Here is a 15,190-nt window from a genome sequence, read left to right as displayed (position 1 = left end):
TTTAATGATTGCTTAAATGTTATTATAGGTACTTGGATGCTCTCAAATTTTGTTACAATTTTTACAGAAATTCTATTTATTTAGTTAAAATTTGGACCCATTTTTGAATTCCAAATAGAGTATAGATACACACTATAAACATATTTTTGTTATTTTTAATTGATTTTATAAATATGTATAATCACTTCTAATTGTCCTTAGCATCTCTAATTTATTGCCAGTTTTTTACATCATTCTGGCTCAGTATCATTTCATCTTTTTGGAATTAAAGAAATGCAGGATTTACACTGATAGTAGGAGCAATTGACTTCAACAACCAAATTGGTGTTATTCGGTTTTATTTCAAAGAATTTGGCAGAGAATTTGAACAGAGGAAACGGAAGGATACAGAAAACATAATAGCTGTCTCTCCCCATCTTTCTTTGCTTTTCATTTATTAATAGCCACACTTTCACTTTCTCAGAAATGTTTTTAGCATTAATAGCTCACACTCCTCAACAAATGAAGTTTAAAACCCCACTTCAGAGTTTTGAAGGTATGTTAATTGGAATAGACCAAAGTTCTATTGGCCTAATTTGTGGTGAGGGTAGCCAGTCTGCCCTCATAAGAGTTCAGTATAAGAGACCAAATGTGGGTCCAATGCAATATGGAAGGGGAGATAAATTGGTGGCCTCATGAGTGGCCGCAGCCTTGGAAGCCACCGCCCCCAGAACTAGAGGGGAAAAGGGGGGCACTTCTTGGCACAGATCCTCAGGTCAAGTCCTACGACTTCAAGTATGGAAACCAGCCATAGTTCAAGTCCTATGTCTGGTTTCCATACTTCTAAAACTGCAGCACATATCTCCTCTTACCTAGGCACTTACCTGGGCAGCTGTGGCTGTAGAGGGAGCCTCTCTGTTCGCTGCTGTTGCCTCATGCGTGCCATTAAAACTTCTCTTCAAAGCTGTAACATGCACTGGAAAGAAGAGTTGACCTAAACAATTTTTTTCACCTTGTTTGAAACTAACCCCTGTGCTACATGACAGATGAGCCCTGGGAGGCCAGCCTCAGTAGCACTGTTTCTTTTTTTGCTACTATCAAGATCAGTGTTCAGATCCAATGGGTCAAATAGGTTTTTTGACCAATAGAGTCATTGCCTCCTATTAATTCACAAATTAAGCATTAAAGCAAATCTAAAGGAGAAAACTCTAAAGGGTAAATCTCTTAAAGAGGGGCACACAGGAAGCAGATAATATGCATAAATGTTAGTATCTATTATCCAGTAGCAGTGGGTAAATAGAAACTAACTGAAAATACACACAGTTCAATTTCTTGGTCATTTTGTGCTAGGAACATGTTGATTATTCTAAGATCAAGTGTGCAAATAAATGTGCTCTCACAGGTTAGTTTGAGCCATCTGGAGAATCGCTGATATGCCCTCAGCACTCTGGTAAATCATAATTAAAGCTGGTTATACAAGTCAGAGAAAGATGGAGAAAAAGACTGAACGGTAAAGAGAAATAGGAAAACACTCACCTCTTATCAGTTACATAAGAAAGATATTTGCCTAATCATTTGGTGCTAGTGTGCAGTTGAGTTACTGAAAGGGGAAGTAAGAGATTCTGTCATGGAGATCATCTCACCACATTGCCCACCTGTAAATTTAAAATATTAAATGATGATTGTTGCCACATTCTGAATATGCACTACAAGAATGAATTAGCAAAGCTGGGAGAAACCTTCAGAGCAAGGTTGGAAAGGAAGCAAAGAAGGACGGAGCACCAATCTCTTTCCTTTTCAGTTGCTGCTGTGCAATCATAGACACAGTAATAACAGCAGAGATATTTCTGAGCTAAACCCAAAAAACCCAACATCTTATGAGACATGAACATAGCCTATGGTAAGCCATGAAATTCTATGTTAAAATGAATAAACAGATGCAAAATCAGATTCTTTGCGGCAGTGTTTGGTTTTTCCAGGTAGACTTTCATTGTAGCAATGACCAGGTTCCTTCATGTAGGAACTCAAAGTAACCCAAGGAAAGGAAAAATACAAAAATGCAAAAGCTAGTTTCTCCAAACTTGACAAGAGTGACCTTGGTAAGAATGTGTTCCTGCTCATACGTGCCATCCCTTTGCTTTCACCTCCCACATGGTTTCCTTTTTTTTTTTTTTTTGCTGTGGGATTTAGATTCCAGTATAAAACGAGACTGAAGCTCAAGCTTATTAGTCAGACATCTAATAAGTTGCCATAATAATCATGGCAGTTCCAATTCTTTCACTTTTGAAAGTAGATGAGAAAAAAATAAACAAATATGCAAAGATGATGAAGCGGGCAGTATGTGACAGAGACCTTGAACAATAGAGACATTTTCAGCTACAGTTAGTGCAGAAAACAGAGGCAATTGTAAATTTGTAATAACCGAATAAATTTTCAGTAATAAGGTATACTTACTAAGCAATTGCACTGTTTGTTTTGCATAAATTAAATTCTTCTGTATAGGTAGCCATTGCTCTGTCTGCTTTCCAGTTGAAATAACAGGTTTTGCAAAAGCAACTTAGCCAAGAGAACTTGTCCAATCAATTGTGTAGCAAAGATTCAAGGTCAGCTGATTCTAACATTGTGTTCTTGTTTTGTTTAGTACATCATCTCTTCTCTGAAGCTTACAGATTGTTTGTCATTAACAATTTTGCAATATGACAATATTGCACTATACATACTAAATATATCATCTACTTACAAAATGTAATCATAAAATTTGAGTAGTATTAACAAAATACTTTAAAGTATCATTTTCAAGTTTCTGAAACGTTTTCACAAAATTAATTTTTCACATTCATGTATCATTTTACCTTCTCTGAATTCCATTGCAAATTTGTCATTTGATCTTTATAGTGATACAAGTAAAGCCTTTAACTTCCCTAATTCTAACAAATGAAATACCTGAAACTGACTCTGAGAGATGTAATGATTTATCTGTAGTTTAAAAACTTCCACACTGAGCTTTGGATGCAGAAATTTAGATTCCCAGACCTAGGAACATTCCAAGTTTCTGCTAAGTACAGAGTACTGGTATAGATTCAAAGACTGATTAGAGTTTCGATCCAGTGTCCTCTCCCTCTTCTATTGAGAATCTCATGGGGCCCATGAGATTATGTTTGGCTTATATTTTAATTAAGATACAATCAACCCAATTTTTTTCTGAAACAAACTTAAGCCTACAAAACAAGGTAAGTCTTAGTGTCTAAAATAATTACCAGTGATTATTATTTATTGCTGACATGTGGAAATTGTCACCTAAAAGACATGGATCTTTATCTCCAAATGATAATCATTCTAGAGTGAACCAAGAATTACTCTGATACTTCTGAACATCTTTAGTATCTTTACTCTAAAGGCTGTTTCTCCCAGATGCAGATAATTACCTCATCAAGAACAAAGGTTATATTTTGCTAGTAAAACCCAACTTCCTGGCCTATTGTCCACATCCACTGATTAGAAAAAAATGGAATAAATTAAAGAATAGATGGAAAAACATCTTTGTGCACGGAAATAATGTTTTATCCCATCCTTAAGAGTTTCACTGTTTTTTAACAGAGAAATGTAGAGATTGATCAGAACACAGTACATAAATAAAACCATGTATACATTTATGTGCTCAGTATGGCAGTGAAGTACATCTTCACATTATTGTGAAAATATTGGTTCTATGTGAAATTGTATGTGATATAAATGAACCACCAATCCATATGGCAGCGTATTTTTTTTTAGAAAAGATTATGTAGAAATACCTTGACTTGAAGTAGATAGAAATAAAGAAGCACAAAACATTCAGTTTTGTGGAATGTTACCAACTGATACAAATGACCTTAATTTTCTGACCCTGCATTCCTAAGAAACACAGCACATTCTACTAATAACTAACTATAATTAGCAAGAGTGAAGCAGGCTGGATGGGGAATGGAGTAGAAAGTGCCAAGACAGGTAGCACAGTGATTCTCTCGCCTTTTTCTCCTTCTCTCTCTGAATTGCTAGTCTATACTTCATAGTATATATCTGCTACTAAAGAAATATCTGCTACTAAAACATTGCCTTGTTATGTTCTGGCCTTGAAAATCTATTAAAATTTCATTATAATGGTGCTAGTTAATGATGATATGTTTTGAAATATGTGCATACATACATATATGTACGTATATAAATTTTATTTGTATCCTTCTCAGTTGAAAGTTAAGACCCGGGACTGGATTGATAGCACAGCGGGTAGAGCATTTGCCTTGCACGCGCCCGACTTGGGTTTGATCCCTGGCATCCCATGTGGTCCTCTGAGCACGGCCAGGAGTAATTCTTGAGTGCAGAGCCAGGAGTAACCCCTGAGCACCACCAGGTGTGACCCAAAAAAGCAAAAAAAAAAAAAGAAAAAGCACAAAGATAGTTAAGACCCATCTATCGGTGAACATTAGCTGATCAGTTATGACCAGATAAACTGAGCTTCCTCAGTCTCTAGTTAAACGGATTTAGTTTCACACCTAAAACTGGGTCTTAAAAAGTATTAAGTGGAATTGGGGTAGGAGGGATAGTACAAAGGGTAAGATGCTTGTCTTGCATGTGGTCAACCTGGGTTTCATTCCTGGCATTCCATGTGTTTCTCTGAGCCCCAACAGGAATGATCCCTGAGTGCAGAGTCAAGAGTAAGTCCTTAGCATTGTTGATCTGTCCCAAAAATAAACTGAAAAAGAGTATTGAATGATAAATTAGATGAGGCTCCTGCAATAATAACTGACATATAGTACTTGTTCAATAAAATGTGGAGCCCCTGTTCTTTGCCTTGTGTCAGTTAGTTAGCTATGGTTACATTTTAGTTATCCTTATTTAAATTAGAAGCCTCAGTTACCATTCCATGCTTAGCAGGTTTTCCTTTTAAAAAATTGCACTGGACAGGACTGGAGTGATAGCACAGCAGGTAAGACTAACCCGGGTTTGATTCCCAGCATCCCATATGGTCCCCTGAGCACTGCCAGGAGTAATTCCTGAGTGCAGAGTCAGAAGTGACCCCTGTGCATTTCTGGGTGTGACCCCCAAAAAAGCAAAATAAAAAAATTGCACTGGACATAGAAGGACTGCACTCATTTGTGGAATATAAAGTAACAGAATGGGAGACTAACACCCAAGGATAGTAGGGATAAGGACCAGGAGGTTTTCCCCACGGCCTGGAAGCCGGCCTCACATGCTGGGGGAAAAGGCAGCTCAAATAGAGAAGGGACCACCAAGTAAATCATGCTTGGAGGGCCTGCTCGGGATGGGAGATGTGTGCTGAAGGTAGGCTATAGATCAGACATGATGGCCACTTAATGCCTATATTGCAAACCACAACACCCAAAGGGAAATAGAGAGTTAAAAGGGAATGTGCCTGTTACAGAGAGAGAGGGTGGGGGGTGGGTTTGGGGGGTGGGAAAGACACTGGGAACTATGGTGGTGGAGAATGGGCACTGGTAGAGGGATAGGTACTTGATCATTGTATGACTGAAATGTAAGCACGAAAGTTTGTAAATCTGTAACTGTACCTCACGGTAAAAAAAAATAAAAATAAAAATAAAACAACTTGCACTGGGAGGCTGGGGAGACGTCTTAGAGGACCGGAACGCATGCTCTGCCTCATAGGCCTCAGTTTCCACCCCTGGCACTGAACTGACCCTCAAGCACTGGCAGGAGCAATTCCTGAGTACCACACAGGGGCCTCCTCCACTGGCACTGCTGAGTGTGACCCTAAATGGGAAGAAACAAAATAAAACAAACACCGAAACTAAGGTCAGAGCTTCTGCATGGAACGAGGCCACAGTTCCCACAGTGATGGAAACAGAAGGCCATTGGGGCTAAACAGCCTGGATAGGGTCCCAAGGTGGCCGCTTGTTGAGGGAGAGAGAGCAAGGTCACTCACTGAGGTCAAGGTTAGACTTGCCCGATGCTTGTTTCCTAATACTGCCTGTGTTGTTCTTTCTCCTCTCATATACTCTGTAAAAGCACACTATCACAAAATTTTCCCCCTGTATTAGTGACATTGCTTTTCGCATAGGAGAAATATGCTGAAGTTGATCATCTGTTTTGTTTTTTGGGCCACACAGGGCTTATGCCTGGCTCTGCGCTAAAGGATCATTTCTGGCGTGACTCAGAGGACCATATGGGGTGCTGGGGATTGAACCCGGGTCAGTCACGTGCAAGGCAAGCTCCCTCCCCTCTGTACTCTCACTGAAGCCCATCAAGGTTAATTATTTGTTGCAGCTAAGCCATCTGGACTATGTACTTCTGAAGTTCTGAATTAGCCCTTCCTTTGGTGGAGAAAAATTGGCATTTACTGCCATGCTAACCCAGTCATTTATAGGAAGAAATATAAACAGGATCAGCTTTTCAAAAATTGCTCAATATTCTTGCTCTAAGTCAAGAACATTACTTTTCAATTTTTTACTTGTTTGTTTTTGAATCATCGTGAGACACAGTTATAAAGCATTCATGTTTGAGTTTCAGGCATACAGTGAGCAAAGACCCATCCCTCCACCAGTGCATATTTTCCACCACCAATGATCCTAATATCCCCCCACATCCCACCCCTCCCCCTGCCTCCATCGCAGACAATTTCCCCCATACTCTCTCTCTACTTTGGAATATTATGGTTTGCAATACAGATACTGAGAGACCATCACATTTGGTCCTTTATCTACTTTCAGCACACATTTCCTATCCGGAACTATCCCTCCAACTGTCATTGACTTAGTGATCCCTTCTCTATCCCAGCTTCCTTCTCCCCCAGCTCATGAGGCAGTCTGCGAACATTACTTTTTAACTGCAATAGTTTTTTTTTTGTTTCTTCCCTGAAACCCATCTTTATTCCTCCATCTTTAAGCAACAGGTCATTGTAAAATTGATCCTTTTATGCCAACTTAGATTTCTCTTTATCCTCAGACGTGGCCTCTGTGCTTGTTTACTCAATTTTCTCTTTCTTTTGTTTTCCTTGCTACAAAGGAGGGTAGGGTCTGATGGGTATCCAACAAGGGTTAAGAATAACTTGATTTTATCCTTGGTCATTGAATGTGGTGGATTTATTTCTTGTTCTCCTAGTCCATAACGTGGTGATAATAACTGTGTGGTAACTTCCTCATTTTGACATTGACACTTACACTGAAGTCTAAGTGCAAAGGTCATTTTCTCTGGGATGATGTGGTCCTGGGTACCCTGGTGTGTTCTTTAAAACATTCAGAGTTTCTGGTGATTGGCCTCTGGTGCCAATCTACCCCAGTGCCACTTGCTGAGTCCTAGGAACCCCAAGAGACAGTGACTGAGTGCTCCTGATAAGTCATTCATTGAGACTAGTAGCACACATCTTTATCACCTTGATTAAGGAAAGGTCTGGGCTAGATTGTTGACCCTGGTTCTCTTCATCCTAATAAATTAGGATTTTAGTTGTTTGGGTGATAGTATGATTTGGCACTCCAGAGTAAAGAAGAGTTTAAAAAAATCTCAGTTCTTCTATTTTTATTATCAAATGATAATAACTATCCTATGATTATTCTAGGTCCTGAGTTGACTTAGGGAAAAAGAAAACAAAATAGTTAAGAGTAGTTCCTCAGAGCCCAAACGTATTCCAGCTAACCTTTAAGCGGTGTATCTCAAAATGATCTCCTTATCAGATTTTTATTTGAATCTTACTGCTTTTGAAGCAAGCAAGCAAGCCAGCCAGCAAACAAAACCCTTATCTCCATTGTGTGGCTCTAAGGACAATTTCTTTACCCTTTCTGTGCTCATCATCCTTTGACTTTTAAAATTAGCTTGGCTGAGCATTTGTGACCTTTCCAGGGGAGTCAAACATCTTCTTTTTATTTTTTTTAAATGAACTGGCGGTTGTGACTTTTGGATTGAAAACATCCAAGAAGAGTTATTTCTTAATTTCAACATCTTCAAGCAGGTTTATTGAGCCTCACTTATCTGACAGATTTCAAGGAGGGAAAAGGAACGGTGGGGGGGTGGGAGGCATTTTAGAATAGAAACCAATTCAAATCTCAGCTGAGTTTGCCTGAAGAATTCTGACGGTTGCGAGCACTCGTGTTCCAGTACATTCCAAGTCTGTGGACAGGAAACACAGGAGTCTCGTCAGAGAAGAGAAGCTTAATAAAGCAGGAGCCCGGCATGCTGGCATTCCACTCTGCAGTGAAATGAAAACACAGGCTCTCATAAAGCAGATTCGAATGGTCTTTCTGGGAATATCGGTACGTGGCAGGAGGTTTGTGCTTCCTGCAGAACCTCGTGTGCTTTCCTGTGAGTGCGGCTGTGGAAGTAGGACCTGCTAAGCTCCAGTCCTTTAATCACTCGCGCTGCGATGCAGGGTAATATTGTAGCAGCAGGCCAGCTGACAGGGGGAAGATTAAACACTCTTTCAAGGGCCATACATTAAAATTCCAAATGAGCTCATGGGAAGAGGGTGACCTCCAGTGAACCTTGCCTGTTATGACTCAGAAGCAAAATGCAGCCAGGTGGTGGCCAAGATGGATTCTGAGTCGAAGAAGAGGCAAACGTTTGCTTTTCTGCCTCACTGGACGCAATCCACACTGCAGACTCGCAGGGCTTGAACACACAGAGAAGAGTGGAGAGTCTCCGAGAAAGGAGTTACTGGAAGGGTTCAAAGGAGAATCACTGTCCAGACAGATGGAATGGCCAAAAGGTCCCCACCCCCCACCCCTACTCCCCAGGCTGATTTTCCCTAGCACCCAATCTCTTTGTTGAGCATGTACTGTGTGTTCTCATGACATAAATGGAGACCCAAGGCAAAAGGGTGTCCTCTGCTCCTTCCACGTGGCAGAGCGGATTTTGCTAGTTTCAGTTAAGTCTGACAATTTGCATTAGTGTTATCAGCTGCCTGGTTACCAAGAAAATGTGCCTGAAGAGAAAAATCAGAGTGCGTCCATGGTCATTAAGTTTGCACCATGAGCGTGAATCAGCAGTTTTGCACTGCATCGCTGGGGAAGAAGCCGACCTGGGAGGCAGCTGAGCAGCGGGAAAGTTCTTCCTGATGGGGCCAGGGAAGCGTGTGCTACCCCAGGAGATCAAAGCGGGAGCCGGGGAACCTTGATGCAAAGCTCCTCGTTGGCACCATTTGCACTTTTCTGTCTCGTTTGATGTTCACTGACCGACTCTCAGGCAAAAACACATATTTGGTGGTAGGTCTGTATGTCCTGTGTTTCTAAGAAATGGAAATTGGGGCTCCAAAGGTGAAAATGAAGTGAGCCCAATTTTCTTTGAATATATGTGTTTTCTATCCCTGAAAAGCAATACTCGTAGAGTGACGGATGTCCAGCATGAACAATAGATGTGGGGCAGGAAGGAGCATCGTGGTTTCAAACTCCTGTAAAGTAGACTGAGATAGCGATGATGTACCATCTGTGTTGTGTCTTCCCCAATACCCTTTCAGCCTTCTGGGGAATTAAGGACACAGACAGCTCAAGTGCCTTCTCCAAAGTAAGGAGAGTCATTAGACACGAGCGTTGGAGCAAGATCTCCTGAGTTTTCAGAGCTTTTGTCCACTCCGTTGTGATTAACAAGATTGTCTTAAAAACTCTCTCTACCACCTATCAGCACTTTGGGTGAAAATTCTGCGCTAAAATATTATTGCTCGTGGGGGTCTCTTAGAAGAGGCGCAGGATAAGTGGACTGCGTGATTGGTCCTAAACATCTTACCCAGCTGCTCTATACCTATTTTCTAAGGACTTGGGATGTTCAAGATAGTTGCTTCAAGAGAAGCTTTAGGGAGAAGGAAAGGACCAGAGTAGAAATGTGATGCGTGTGGATGGCAGGACCTTGAATGTTCGTAGGAGGAGATGGTGCTGAACAATGGCCAGACCAAACCCCACTTTCTTATAAGTTCTGCCAGCCCATCCTTCTTGCCTGTGTGAAATGTCTTCCTTCTGTGCTTCTCCCAAGTGATTCTCAAACAGTCGAGCACTAATCATTCTGATGGTAGCACACACTGTTAAACTGTTCCTAATTAGGAACATACGTTCATTTGCACAATGTATTAGGTATAAACTTTTTTTTTACGCTGGGGCCTGTTAGACTAGTGGGAGTTTTTTTTTTTTTATCATCAATGCAGAGGTCATATCGACAACTTTTGCTCAAGACAGGCATAAATCACTGATGTGCATCACTCTCAATCCATACTTTATGACAGTCTTTGCCAGGTTTATTTTTCATTGTAGTAGAATTACTTATGTCAATGGAATTAGTGAAATATTATCTGATTATCTAATTAGAGCATCCCCTTTTATAACACAACTCTCTGGGATCAGAGAGAGAACTCAGAGGCACTCATGGCATGCAGGAGACCCAGGTTTGATCTCTGGCACCACACATCTCCCAAGGAGCACAGAATCTGGAGTAGCCCTTGAGCACCACTGGGCATGTCCCAGAACCCAAATGAAGGAATAACAAGCAACACAGTACAACCCTTTTGGAAAACAAGACCTCTTATGGCTGAAGAGAGATAAAATATCATGAAACTAAATCACAGGCACCTTATTTTGACTCTACCTGAAAGGAACTTTATAAGGTGTGAATTATGAATTATTGAAAAAAATTCTTAAAGGAAGAACAATATGAATAAAAGACAACTCTACAAGAAAGAAGAACCAAGGTGCATTTCTAAAGTATTTATCACCTAGAAATTAAAACAGAAATATTTGTTAGGACCTTGTTTGTTTATAAAACTTTTTTTTCCAAAAGCATTCAATAGGAATTGTATCTGCTTTACTCACATACAATTTAAAACTTAAAAACAAGACAGAACAAGGTAAGATCATCATCAAATGGTTAGAGGTTTGAATGCCAACTATTATGATATTATTTCTTCAATGCTTCCTTGCAAACTTTGATGAAATGGTGTCTGAATTTCACAGTTATTTACGCAGGCATTCTGAGGGGAACCAAAAATGTGAGATTTTATTGCGCTGCTGCTATTTCTCATCCACTAGAACTCTTCTCTTTCAAGGCTCTGCAATTAAGAAAGTGTGAAGATTTATTTCAGCATATTCATGGGGAGGGGGTGAAAACCTTACATACAAATTTGTGGAACTATGGCAAAATTATCTTATTGATGTCTTGGTGAGTAAAAAAAAAATCAGAAAATCTGCCTCTAATCCACTTCCCCAAATCAGCTTTGCACATGTATGTAAGCCATTTAGCTTTCTAAGCCTTATTTTTCTTATTATAGAAAAAGATTTAGATTGGCGCGCTATAGGTTTAAAACCATAAAACTAAAAGAAACGTGATGGATTACCTTTGCGAAACTCATAAAGTAACTACTTTAAGGCCTGCGAATAGCCAGGAGGGAAAAAAATGATATCCAAGAGAAATTGTTCAATTCAGCTTCACTTTGTCAAAAATCATGACTTCCGAAATAAGTGATATAAGCCCTCTAAAGAAAAGCGAAAATCAGAGGGTCTTAGAAAACAAGATCTCTTATGGCTAAAGAGAGAAATAAAATATTGTAAAACTAAATCACATGCACCTTATTTTGAGCAGAGGAGAGGATATACAGTTTACTTAAGAAGATGTAGACTTCACATTGGCAACACTTACCTTGGTGAAGATACCAAGGATAAGAGAGTCTAGAATATATCTCTGAGAAGCAACTCAGCACCAATAAAGGAATGAAAGTCCCAGTTAGGAAATATGGGTCAGATTTTATTTTATTCATTTGGGTTGAGGGCCACACCTAGTGATGCAAAGGGCTTATTTCTGGCTCTGTACTTGAATTACTCCTGGTGGTGTTCGGGGGACCAGATGGGATACAGGGGATTGAACCCAGGTCAGCCACAAGCAGGGCAAATGCCCTACCCACTGTATTATCTCACTAGCCCCTATGGGGCAGACTTTAAAGATTAAACAAGAAAGTGCAGTTAAATATTAGTAAGATATGTACCTGGTTTCTCACAATTCTGTTGGCTAAATTTGCCAACTTCCTCTGAAAGTGCATCTCTCCTACCTCCTGTCTCTCAGCTGCAGCTGAGCATATAGGAAGAATAAGAGATGGGAAGCAGAGTGAAGGCATGTCAACCAACAGTGACAAAAAAAAAAAAACAAGGACAGTTATTAAGAAGCCAGCTCAAAGACAAACTTGGGGACAATGTCTAAGACACAGAGACTTAGAGTGGAAAGAAAACCATCTGTCACACTGAGGTGCCATCCCCATAGAATGTCACACCTCTATTTGTCTTCATTCCCCAAATATATGGGGAAAATACATTTGTTTTTTTATTCTGTGCTGGCTAAATGTTTGATTTTGGTTTTGACTTATTAGTCGAGGTAATAATAAAGGATAAGAAAGAAAAGGCAGTAAATCATTTAGGGAGAAGATAGAAGTGCTAGAAATAGTCTTGGTGGAAAGAGGATCATATGATATGTTTACAAGAAGGTAAATTTTGTTGCAAGGAAAATGAGGAACAAATCAATATGAGGAGCAGGAGGTGCCAAATCGTAGGATAGAGGAGAGACAGAAGCATTCTTTGGACTTGTCAAAACAACTCATTATTGTATTCTGTGCCAAGGTCTTACGGAGTCAGTACATTTATTTATGTTTGCTTCTCAGACAGCTAGATCTAGCTCCAGTATTCACCTCTCCCAAAAAAGAAGTGTGGTTTAATTTTGAAAATACTTATGGCACATTTTGGGTAGATTATATTATAAATTGGCACACTTTGATGTCAGTAACTGATTTTTTTTCTTTCTAAAACTTTGACTAAGATGTCTACTTTTTCTAGCATTCATTTTGAGATTTTCATATACTTAGAAATACCACATACAGTAATACAGTGTGTGGTACCTTAATGTCAAATGCATTTGCTGCCAGAATGATCAAGAGTTAAAAGAAAAATTGCACGCAGAGGCTGACAGAGGAACAAATCTCCAACTTGCTTTACTTAAGAAGTACACTGTAGATAAGTGCACGGTATTCTTCTATACAAGTGTAAATGGCTAAGATACTTCATCATCAGACTGTCTTGTACTTTAGCAGGTCTGCATCCAAAGATAGCTCTAAATGCACATAAATGACTCAGGCGCTGTAAGCTAGAAAGAATGACAGGACAGAGAGAGAAAGATCAGTCAATATCTCAGATAGTTGGTGCCAAGAGGATAAACTAAAAAAAGAGAGCAAGAAAAGGGAAGAGTCTATAGCAAAGACTGGATTTAGCAGAGCATTAGTAAGGAAATGCACACTGAAAACATAGCGTACATGTCGAAAAGGAGAGCATCTTAGCTCAAATGGTGTCATAAAACGCTTGGAAAAAAATCATTTCTCTACATTTGTTCTGGGTGTTAACTAGATTTTTATTCTATTAGAATCATTCATGTATCTTAAAATCAGATGGCTACAAGTCAATCTGCATGTCACCTTTGGCATAAAATGAAATTGTTTCTGCTGAATCTAACTATTCTGCAGGAAAGCATGCCTCCCAAAAGTCCTCAGCTCCCCAAAGTCAAGTTCAGTTGATAATTAGTGAGTTTGGAGCTCAAAACCTCCAATTTGATCAAGAGCTTTGTATTTTTATCCCATTCATGAGATAAAATTTATTTCCACTAGAGCATTGAAAGACTTTTCAGTCCCTGGCACAAATTTGAAAAGATATAAAGTTATATCTATTAATTAATTAAAAAATTTATTACCTCCTACTTTTCTGCCTCCCTCCTACCCTCCCTCCCTCCCTTCCTTTCCTCCTTCCTTCCTCCCTTCTTCCCTTTCTTTCTCTTTTTTTTAAACAAACTTTTCCTTAACAACATATTCTATGGAGCATTATTTTAAATATAACTGTAAATAAATTTTTAAAGATGTCCTTTAGAGACTTTGTCTTGGGGGCCCCTAAAAGCTGAATAATCCATCACAATGGCTATATTTTAGCAGTGTGACACAGATATTTGTGGACACTCTAGATGATTGAGCTGATTATTCTCTGATTGTCTGCTAACAGACACCCAAGACTGCCAGAGTATGGGATCAGAGACCAACCCTGGTTCAATTATTGGCACTACATATGGTGTGATCCCTGAACACTGCTGGGTGTGCCTCCCAAACCAAAACAACAAACTACTGGCAGGATATAATTCTCAAGAGAAAGGAAATTAGTGTTCTGCTTCCAGACAGCTGAAGACAGCAGGGCTACCACTACTTCACACAGCTGAGTTCCAGCAATGAAGCACTCTCTATTCTTTGGCAAAAACCAAACAAACAAACAACAACGATAACAACAAAAACCCAGTCTTCTCTGTCTTCAAAATGTGAATATTAGAACTTTCCTGGAAAAGATGGCAATCTTTAAGATGTCTCTGGCTAGGGATTCTTCTTGTAAGAGGTTCAGAGGTAGCATGTAAACTTAAGTTTTCTTAATTCTTTTGAATCTGAATCTGAAGATTAGATATCTCGTGTGTGTGTGTGTGTGTGTGTGTGTGTGTGTGTGTGTGTTGGGGGGAGGGCTCTTCTATTTATTTTAACTAGATCATAAGTCACAGTCAATCAAACTAAGATACAATAAATGTTACAGATTTACATAAAGGGGAAGCAAACCTGTAAAATTTCTTTTAAAAGACACTAATACTCTATATACTTTAAGGTATCGAAAAGGGTCTGCTTCACTTTCACAAACCCAAAGCTGCATAGACTCAAAGATACATGTTGATTGAACGAAAAGGAATAAAAAACTGTTAACTAAAATAAAAATCTTGCTTTTCCTCACCTTTGTTGTCTGACAGAGGACAAATGCCTTGTGTTTTGACTCATTCAGTTGATCTTTCAATATGGGATGCCATCCGGAACGGTGGTTGTGAAATCTCCCAAGGTTATCCACAGAGCCCAGCTTCAGAAGATGCTTCATTGGCTTGACAAAGAGGAGGAAAATAGTCTGTGCTTACGTATTTAATTCTATTTTATGGTATACTTCAAGTGGAAAATAAGGGGCTTTGTAAAATAACTCTTCGGGATCTTTAAATGCTCCCTGCTATGGGAAATACTATTGCAGAAGAGCATGACAGAGACTCAAGGTTAGTGTGGAAGAAGCGCTATGTGAAATAATGAGGGATAGTGTCCTTGAAGCTCTGTGGGTCTTTGTCAAGGTCATATTATTTTTATCAGACCACTTTAATCACACAATTTAAGGAACATTAATAAATATAATAAGCA

At 39.4% G+C, this 15,190-nt stretch overlaps 1 long non-coding RNA gene across 1 annotated transcript; it reads right to left on the bottom strand.

Moving 5' to 3' along the window:
• Window positions 1-887: 887 nt before the first annotated feature.
• On the bottom strand, window positions 888-14,854 carry LOC129404177 (uncharacterized). Its single transcript, XR_008629709.1, has 3 exons — window positions 14,748-14,854; window positions 1,516-1,634; window positions 888-955 (listed from the first exon to the last, which is right to left on the bottom strand). It is a non-coding gene; the product is annotated as an uncharacterized LOC129404177 (long non-coding RNA).
• Window positions 14,855-15,190: the final 336 nt, after the last annotated feature.

This window comes from Sorex araneus, chromosome 4, assembly GCF_027595985.1.
Source record: "Sorex araneus isolate mSorAra2 chromosome 4, mSorAra2.pri, whole genome shotgun sequence".
NCBI lineage: Eukaryota > Metazoa > Chordata > Mammalia > Eulipotyphla > Soricidae > Sorex > Sorex araneus.
This window is presented reverse-complemented; position numbering and strand designations above follow the sequence as displayed.